A 10,801-nucleotide genomic window follows, 5' to 3' on the forward strand; every position below is an offset into this window, starting at 1 on the left:
TCCCAAGATTGGACCATGAGAAAATAAAGAATCATGAACAGACTAATAACAAGTAGTGAAATTAAATCTACCATAAAAAATCTCTCCAAAAATATGTGCAGGAACAGACAAATTCAGAGCTGAATTTTGCTGGAACATACAAAGAATTGTCACCAATCCTACTGAATCTGCTCCAAAAAAATTAAGGAGGAGAGAATCCTTCCTTCCTTCCTAACTCATTCTACAAAGCCAGTATCATCCTCTTTTTAAAGATAACTAAGGATACAACAGCAAAAAATAAAGCTACAGGCCCATGTATCTGATGAACATAAATTCAAAAGTCCTTAATAAAATACTAGCAAAACCAGTCCAACAGCACATCAAACATATGAGACACCACAACTAAGTGGGTTTTATTCCAAGGATGTGAGGATGGTTCAACATACACAAATCAATAAATGTAATTCACCACATAAATAGTATTAAAAACTATATAGTTATCTCAATAGGTGCAGAAAAGTCATTCAGTAAAATTCACCACCCCTTCTTGATAAAAACTCTCAACAAAAAAGGCATCAAAGGAACATGTCTGAAAATAATACAAGGCATATATTACAGATCCACAATTCAAAATTAAAATCATTCCTCCTAAGAACTGGAAAAAGACAAGGAACCCCTCTTTCATCATTTCAATTCTATGTAGTGCTGGAAGTCCTAGCTAGAACAATCAGGCAAGAGAAATAAATAAAAGGCATTCAAATAGGAAAAGAGGAAGTCAAATTATCGTATATTAAGAAAACCTTGAAGACATCCCCAAAAGACTCCTAGATTTGATAAATGACTTTGGTATAGTTTCTGGATACTAAATTAAAATGCAAAAATTAGTAGCATTTCTATACGCCAATATTGATCAAACTAAGAACCAAATCAGAACTCAATTCCATTTATACTAGCTACAAAAATATAAAGTACCTAGCAATACGTTTAACCAAGTTGGTGAAGATCTCTATAAGGAAAACTACAAAATGCTTATGAGATGCCATAGCTAACACAAACAAATAGAAAAATATCTTTCTCATGAAAGAATCAGTATCATTAAAATGAATATAGAGCCCAAAGCAATCTATAAATCCAACGCAATTCCTATTATGCTATCAATGTCATTTTTTTTTTTTTACAGAATTAGAAAAAAGCAATGCTAACATTTATGTGGAACAAAAAAGCCAAAATAGCCAAAGCAATCCTAAGCAAATAGGGAAAAGCTTCAAGTATCACACTACCTGACTTCAAATTATACTAAAAGGATATAGTAATCAAAACAGCATGATATTTGTATAAAAATAGATATATAGATTGATGGAACAGAATAGAAAACCTAGGAAAAGCCATGTACCTACAGCCATCTAATCTTTGATAAAAATCAATAAAAATATACACTTGGGAAAGGACACTGTAGTTAATAAATAGTGCTGGAAAAACTGGATAGCCATATGCAGAAAGATGAAACTGGAACCCTATCTCTCACCATATACAAAAATTAACCAAGGTGGATTAAAGACTTACACGTAAGACCTGGAACTATAAAAACTCTACAAGGAAACCCTGGAAAATCTCTTCTGGACATTGGCCTAAGCAAAGAATTTATCACCAAGTCCTCAGAAGAAATTGTAACTAAAGCAAATGTAGAAAAAATGGATTTAATTAAACTAAAAAGCACAGCAAAAGCAACTATCAACAGAGTAAACAGACAACCTACAGAATCGGAAAGCATATTTTCAAACTATACATCTGACAAAGGGCTAATTTCCAGAATCTACAGATAATTCAAACACCTCAACAACAACAAGAAAACATCTGGTATATCTTATAAAATGATATTTTTACCACACAGAGTTTAGATATTTCCATAATTGAAATCCTTCAGTTTTTGAGAACATTGAACATAAAATAATACGTTCTTAATTTTTAAATTCCTGCTTAACTTTCTGGTTTTATACAGCACAATTTGCAGTTTTCAGAACTGTTCATATTTCTTCACTTTTAATAATTTGCTCTTTGTTTGCACCCTTTTGGCATTCACTTATCAACACTTTTACTGAACTCCAGTTTAGATGTCACTTTGAAGAACACTAGTAAAGTCCTACATCCAGACTGGGTAAGGTTTTTCATCCTGTGTACTCCTTGATATGATGCCAGTATCTATGTACAACTCTGTTTTAAGCATTGTGAGAACTTGTGTTTTTTTATCCTTCAAGTCTTGGCAAAATGCTTGGTGCTCACTCAATAAAGCAATCAATAAATAAATAAAAGAAGAAAGAAAGAAGGTGATGATGGGAATGTGGAGGGAGGCCGAAAACAACAACAACAACAACAACAACAACAACAACAACAAAAAACAGTGGATGTTAGAAACTTTGACGGTGATGTCTAATTATCCAAAATAGATAACTGTGGATAGTATGTAGACAATTGTGACATACTATCTGCAGTTAACTATTTTGGGTAATTAGACATTATCTAATTAACTACTGTGGATTGTATGTAGAGAATTGTAGAGAATTAGTTTGCTTTCTTTTTAGTAGTGGATGACAACTGATGCTAAAAGAAACTACATAGACTCAGCATGTTTAAATTTGCCTCCCTTCTCAGCCCCCTTTCACAATCTGGCTCCAACGCTTCCTACTTAGGGCAAGTTATTTAGCCCTTTGTGCATCATCTTTCTTAAATGTAAAAACTCTCACCTTTAATAGTATATGACATGCAAGATCATTATGAGCTTTTGTAGGTTGCTTAGAAGGAGCTTGGCACAGGAGAAATCTTTTTTTTTTTTTTTTTTAATTGTACTTTCAGTTCTGGGGTACATGTGCAGATCTTGCAGGATTGTTGCATAGGTATACACATGCCATGGTGGTTTGCTGCCTCCAACCACCCATCACCTACATCAGGCATTTCTCCCAATGTTATCCCACCCCAACTTCCCCACTTCCCTCTGTCCCTCCCCTAGTTCTCCACCCTCTAATAGATCTCAGTGTGTGATATTCCCCTCTCTGTGCCCATGTGTTCTCATTGTTCAACACCCACCTCTGAGTGAGAACCTGTGGGCATTTATTGCCATAAAGTTTCCTCTAGACACTTTAAATGTTTCCCAGAGATTCTGATACATTGTATCTTTGTTCTCATTGGTTTCAAAGAACATTTTTATTTCTGTCTTTATTTCATTGTTTAGCCAGTTGTCATTTGGGAGCCAGTTGTTCAGTTTCCATGTAGTTTTCAGTGAGTTTTTTAATCCCAAGTTCTAATTTGATTGCACTGTGGTCTGAGAGACTGTTTGTTATGATTTCCGTTCTTTTGCATTTGCTGAGGAATGACTTACTTCCGATTATGTGGTCAATTTTAGAGTAATTGAGATGTGGTGCTCAGAAGAATGTATATTCTATAGATTAGGGGTGGAGAGTTCTGTAGATATCTATTAGGTCTGGTTGGTACAGATCTGTGTTGAAGTCCTGGATATCCTTGTTGATGTTCTGTCTTGTTGATTTGCCTAATATTGACAGTGCAGTGTTAAAGTATCCTATTATTATGGTTTGGGAGTCTAAGTATCTTTTTAGGTCATTAGAACTTGCTTTATGTATCTGGGTGCTCCTATATTGGGTGTATATATGTTTAGGATAGTTAGGTCTTCTTGATGCATTAATCTTTTTAACATTATGTAATGCCCTTTTTTGTCTCTTTAGATCTTTGTTGGTTGAATGTCCATTTTATCAGGGACTAGGATTGCAACCACTGCTTTTTTCTGCTCTTCATTTGCTTGGTAAGTCTTTTTCCATTCCTTTATTTTGAGACTATCTGTGTCTTTGCACATAAGATGAGTCTCCTGAATACAGTACACTGATGGTTCTTGACTTTATCCAGTTTGCCACTCTGTGTCTTTTAATTGGGGAATTTAGGTTATTTACATTTAACATTAATATTGTTATGTGTGAATTTGATCCTGCCATTTTGTTACTGGTTGGTTGTTTTGCCCATTAGCTGACTCAGTTTCTTCATTGCATTGTTGGTCTTTACCATTTGGTACATTTTTGCAGTGGCTAGTAGTGGTGTTCCTTTCCATGTTTAGTGTTTTCTTCAGGAGCTATTGTAAGGCAGGTCTGGTAGTGACAAAATCTCTCAGCAGTTGCTTGTCCATAAAGGATTTTATTTCTCTTTTGCTTGTGAAGCTTAGTTTGGCTGAATATAAAATTCTGGGTCAAAAGTTCTTTTCTTTAAGCATGCCGAATCTTGGCCCCCACTCTCTTCTGGCTTGTAGGGTTTCTGCTGAGAGATCCTCTGTGAGTCTGATGGGCTTTCCTTTGTGTGAAACCCAACCTTTCTCTCTGGCTGCCCTTAGCAATTTTTCCTTCATTTTAACACTGTTGAATCTGACAATTATATGCCTTGGGTTGCTCTTCTTAAGAAACATCTTTCTAGTGTTCTGTGTATTTTTGAGATTTGAATGTTGGCCTGCCTTGTTAGGCTGGGGAAGTACTTCTGGATAATATCCTGAAGAGTGTTTTCCAGCTTAGATTCATTCTCCCCGTCACATTCAGATACACTGATCAAGTGTAGATTAGGGGTTTTCGCATAATCACATGTTTCTTGGAGGCTTTGTTCATTTCTTTTCACTTTTTTCTCTAATTTGCCTTCTCATTTTATTTCATTGAGTTGATTTTCAATCTTTGATATATTTTCTTCTGCTTGATTGATTTGGCCATTCTAACTTGTGTATGCTTTACAAAGTTCCTGTGCTGTGTTTTTCAACTCCATAGAGTCATTTATGTTCTTCTCTAAACTGGTTATTCTAGTTAGCATTTTGTCTAACCTTTTTTCAATCTTTTTTTGTCTAACTTTTTGTTTCTTTGCATTGGGTTAGAACATGTTCCTTTAGCTCAGAGAAGTTTGTTATTACCCACCTTTTGAAGGCTGCTTCTGTCAATTCATCAAACTCATTCTCCATCCTGTTTTGTTCCCTTGCTGGTGAGGAATTGTGATCCCTTGGAGGAGGAGAAGTGTTCTGGTCTTTGATGATTTTATCCTTTTTTCACTGGTTTCTCCCATCTTCCTGAATTTATCTACCTTTGATCTTTGAATTTGGTGATTTCGGATGGGGTCACTGAGTGGACATGCTTTCTGTTGATGTCGAAGTTATTTATTTTTGTTTTTCAGTTTTCCTTCTATCAGTCTGGCTCCTCTGTTGTAGGACTGCTGGAAGTCCTCTCTAGACCTTTCTTGCCTGGGAATCACCTGAGGGAGCTGCAGAACAGCAATAATTGCTGCCCAATCTTTCCTCTTGTAGCTTTAACCCAGAATGATATCCACCAGGCATCAGCCAGAGCTCTCCTGTATGAGGTGTCTTTTTGGTTTTGCAGTGGTCAGAGAGCTGCTTGAGGAGGCAGTCTGTTCCTTGTCTGCCTGCAGAAGCACTGCTAGGATGCCACAAGCTCAGCTCAGCTGCTGTGTAAACTTCCCCAGCTTTTGTTTGCACAGGTAAGATTGGGACTGCCTCAGCAATGGCGGATGCCCTTCCCCACACCAAACTTGATTGTCCCAGCTCAAGCTTGAACTGATGTGCTGGCTGCAAACTCTCAAATGGAAGGGCTTCAGTTTGCTGGTCTTTGTAGGGTGGAACCCACCAAGCCATATCACCTGTCTCCCTGCTTTCTGCTCCCCCTCTTTCTGGGGAGTGGGAAGCTCCATTCCACAGGCACTCTCTGCGCTAGTGAAAACATCCTCCCAGATCTGTGTAAACAACTCATGGTGCCAGCCAGAGTTGCCGTTCAGATCTGTGTTGGTAACTCGCAGCATTTTTCAACCTGGTGGGGATCTCCTGGTCTGTGGGTTGCAACGGTCATGGGAGAAGCGTGGGATCTGAACCAGAGTGTCGGAGGGGAAAAGATCCCGTTCCTCCTGCTGGTTGCATTTCCTGGATGAGGCAGCACCCGCCCTGCCTCAGTTTGCCTTACTTGGGCTACATCCACTGTCCAACCAGTCCCATTGAAATGAACCTGGTACCTCAATTGGAAATGCGGAGATCACCCACCTTCTGCATTGCTCTCACTGGGAGCTGTGCTCCAGAGCTGTTCCTATTTGGCCATCTTGGAGGAATCCCCTAGGGGAAATCTTATAGGGGTTCAATAAATAAATATAGGAATTGACATTGGTGTCTTCACTATATAATTTATAGAATGTTTCTCTAGGAATATTTATTTTCGTCTTTGTGTGTTAAAGAGTCTATAATTAACAACAACATTCTTTACCACTTAGAAATACATTTTTAATATAAAAGTTTTATATTTTATAGTAGGTAAAAATAAGGCATGGATATTCCACATTAAATAATTCAAATAAATTTTTTGATAATTTTTATATTAATGTTTGGAACACATAAATACTTGATTCCAAAATTAATAACTTTGATAAATCTCCTTTGCATGTAGAATTATGAAGAGCATACTATTTAATACTGTTCTCTTGTTATTCATTTAGACTTTTTGCCTTGTAATTACAGACTTTCTCTATTACCAATATATTTTTTTGCAATTGTCTCCATTACCAACATAATTGGCTAAAAATTATAAATGAAAATATTTTATATTCATGTCTTTATTTCAATTGAACTTAATTTCAAGAGTTTCAGCAAGTTTTTATAAGCCTGAACTCCCATTTCTGTGAAGAATTTGCTTCACAATGTATGCTTTTCAGCTTTGTTTGATGTCATTTCTAGTTATAATGGTTCTATAAAAGCTTAGCTATGCCCATTTAATGCAGTCATTATATTATGCATTTTAGTAAGTCTGGTACTGGCACAATTACTGAGGAAACTAGAAAGAAGCCTTGTACAATTTTCCTATAGGCCTCACAAAGTTATTGCTCTTGATGTTGAAGCATGCATTTAAATCAAAATAGCAAAAGTGGAATAAACTATTATAAGCATGTTTTTGAACTGTCTACCAGTGCAGTTTCACAAATGACTTTGGGCCCACAGGCAAAGGATACAAAAGGATTTAACTTCAGATACAAAGGAAAACCATCTGAAGACAAGGAAGAATTTTAATTAAACTGAAAATGTGAATCAAAGCATTACCGCTGTTCTGCTATGGATGCTCATTGCCATCATACACATCAGAGAGTACAGTAGAACTTTGTGGTGTAACAAATTTTCTCTGGCCGTATGTGAGGTCGAATTTCTTCATCTTTTTTGATAACTGCCTTGGTGGGAACATTTATAATTGGAAAGAAAAACTTTCTGAAAAGTACTTTTATTTTTTCTTTGCAAAGTTTCATATTTTAATGGATGTGGATGAAAATTATAATAAAAGTGACACCTAAAATAACAGCCAAATGTGGAGAAAAAGAGAATAATTTCTATTGTTAAGTTGTTTTGTCCTACTCACATGCTTTTAGTTTTTGCATCAATTTAAAGTAAATATATTAGTATAGATTTTAAATTATTACTGCATATTAATACGTATTTTGAATGATATATATGATATAAATATAATAATGATAAACATATGTTGACAAATGAATAAATATGTATAATGAATGTATAAATAGATATATGATATCTATATCATATATATTAATATAACAAATTATATTAATATTATGATTGGTTTGTTATATTAAAGTGTACAATTTAATTTTTAAAATTATAATCTTATATTTTTTTCTTTGATATTTCAATATGCAAATCATGAATACTTACTGATTCATTTAAAAAGTTTCAGAAATGGATTTTTAGTGGAGCTTAAGATGGAGAAACAGTGAGAGAAAGAATGTGCACTCATAAAAAAGAAGTGAGGTGGTAAAATAAAGAGACAGTAACAAGAGGGGAAACTGAATAAAGAAGTTTAGGAAAAAATAGCAGATAAGTAAAAATAACTGAAAAGGCAGATTAAAATATTGAGTTGAATATTAGAAATGCGTTTGTAATTGATTAGGGTTTAAGAATAGTAAATATCTATTATTTCAAAAATTCAATTTGTATCATATAAATGTTTACAGTTGTACCCATTAATTACTATTAAAGTGAGTTAACTGCTTCCAAATTTACAAATAACAAAACAATATAAGTAGAATTTCAAAAACGTTACTATCTATACCTATCCAAATTTCTCTGAACATTTTCCATGATTTGTCAATTGTTTCTAATTTCCAAGGATACACTGCCATTCCTTTTTCCAATTTAACATCCTCCTCCCCTCCCCAACATGGCAATTCTTCCAGCCTCTTCTTCATCTCATCCAGCATTCCTTCTGAAATGTTCCATTGCTCACTTCTCCCATTCTTTCATCTTATAATTACTCATTTTCTTTTTCTTTTGGCCCTCAAAACTTCACACTTTTTTGGTTGTTTTTATTATTATTTTAATTGCCACATAATTGTACATTCATATTTATGGATACAATGTGACATTTTTACATATGTATGCAATGTATAATGATCAAATCAGGTAATTTACATGTCTATTACCTCACTATTACTCATTTTCTATTTACTCCTCAGTGGCTCTTTGGTAAGACCTTCAAATGTAAACAGTGGTAAAATATATTAAAGCTTTTTTCTTTAATCCTGACACCTGATCAAGCTCTCGTACTCTCATTAAGAGTGGTTACAAAATTATTTCCATATCTTTATGTCTTAGTTACCACATAATTAAAATTTCACTTCTATACTACCTCAATTTTATCATTACATTTAAAGTCAGTAATGGACTCCCACACTGTCACAATTTAACCAGTGCTCCCAATTTTCCTGCTGGATCTTTGCAGTGTTGATATTACTGTTTAGCATATTCCTGTTGATATTTCTCCCTAAATTTCAAATAAAATAATTTATTTTTCTTCTCTGATGACTCCTTTTCTGTCTTTCACTGATTCACCATCTTCTCATATTCTCCTAATATAGGCACTGGCTAATGTCCTGTTTTCAATTTCATTGACTTTCTGCTCCTGTCTTTAGTACTTCCTTTCTTCTGTTTGTTTGGGTTTATTTTTATATTTTTCTATTTCTTCTTTTTCTTCTTTGGTTTCTTTCGGTAGAAATTTAGCTTTGAGATTTTTCTGCTCTTCCAAGCTTCTGTAAATTTCCCTCTGAGCATTGCTTTAGCTGCTTTGTTGCTTCAGCACTGCTTCGGTGCTTTTCCTCTAAGACCGGCTCTAGCCACGTATTTTGATAACGCTTTCCTTCAGTTCTGAGTATTTTCTGCTTTCTCGTCACACTTCTTTTCTGACCCACAAATTATTTAGAAATGTGCTGTTTAATTTTCAAACATTGAAGGTTTTTCCGTCTTCCTTCTATATGCGTCTTCTTTAATTCCATTATGCTCAAATAAAACAGTCGGTATCATTTAAATTCTTTTAAATTTGTCAAACTGTGTTTTATTAACCCCTTCCCCCTCGAAAAGAGCCTGCCTTGGTGAACAATCCATGCATACTTGAAAAGTGATATGATTTGGTTGTGTCCCTACCCAAATCTCACCTTGAATTGTAATAATCCACATGGGTCAAGGGCAGGGCCGTGTGTAGATAATTGAATTCTGTGGTTGGTTTTCCCCATGCTCTTGCAGTAGTGAATAAGTCTCATGAGATCTGATGGTTTTAAAAATGGGAGTTCCCCTACGCAAGCTGTCTTGCCTGCCACCATGTAATAGGTGACTTTACTCCTCATTTGCCTTCTGCCATGATCATGAGACTTTCCCAGTCATGTGGAACTGTGAGTCAATTAACCTCTTTCTTTTGTAAATTACCCAGTCTTGGATTGATCTATATTAGCAGTGTGAGAACAGACTAATAGTCTAATACAATTTAAAACAATAATCCTGTAAATTGGTATCAGGTAGTTGGACACTGCTATAAAGATACCTGAAAATGTGGAAGCAACTTTGGAACTGGGTAGCAGGCACAAATTGGAACAGTTTGGTTGGCTCAGAAGAAGACTGGAAAATGAGGGAAAGTCTGGGACTTCCTAGAGACTTGTTGAATGGCTTTGAACAAATGCTGATAGTGATATGGACAATAAGGTCCAGGCTGAGGTGGTCTCAGATGGAGATAAAGAACTTGCTGGGAACTGGAGCAAAGGTGACTCTTGCTATGTTTTAGCGGAGACTGGTGGCATTTTGCCCCTGCCCTAGAGATATGTGGAACTCTGAACTTGAGATACATGATTTAAGGTATCTGGTGGAAGAAATTCTAAGTGGCAAAGTGTTCAAGAGAAAGTAGAGCATAAAAGTTTGAAAAATTTTCAGCCTGATGATGCATTAGAAAAAAAAAAAAAAATTCTGAAAAGAAGTTCAAGCCTGCTGCAGAAATTTGCCTAAGTAATGAGCTGCTGAATGTTAATTACCAGGACAATGTGGAAAATGTCTCTAGAGCATGTCAGAGACCTTCACAGAAGACCCTCCCATCACAGGCCCGAGGCCTAAGAGGAGAATGCGGTTTTTGTAGGCTTGGCCCAGTGCTCCCCTGCTGTTTGCAGCCTGGGGGCTTGCTTTCCCATATATCAGCTGCCCAGTCATAGCTAAAAGGGGCCAGCATACAGCTCAGGTGATGGCTCCAGAGGGTGCAAGCTCCAAGCCTTGACAACTTCCATGTGATGTTAAGCCTGCAGGTGCACAGAAGTCAAGAATTTTGAGGTTTGGGAATCTCCACCTAAATGTCAGAGGATGTATGGACATGCCTAGTGTCCAAGCAGAATTTTGCTGCAGGGTTGGGGCCCTGCTAGGGAGTCATGGAATGGAAATGTGGGGTTGAAGCCCCAACACAGAGTCGCCAAAGGGACACTG

This window comes from Saimiri boliviensis, chromosome 3, assembly GCF_048565385.1.
Source record: "Saimiri boliviensis isolate mSaiBol1 chromosome 3, mSaiBol1.pri, whole genome shotgun sequence".
NCBI classification, from domain to species: domain Eukaryota; kingdom Metazoa; phylum Chordata; class Mammalia; order Primates; family Cebidae; genus Saimiri; species Saimiri boliviensis.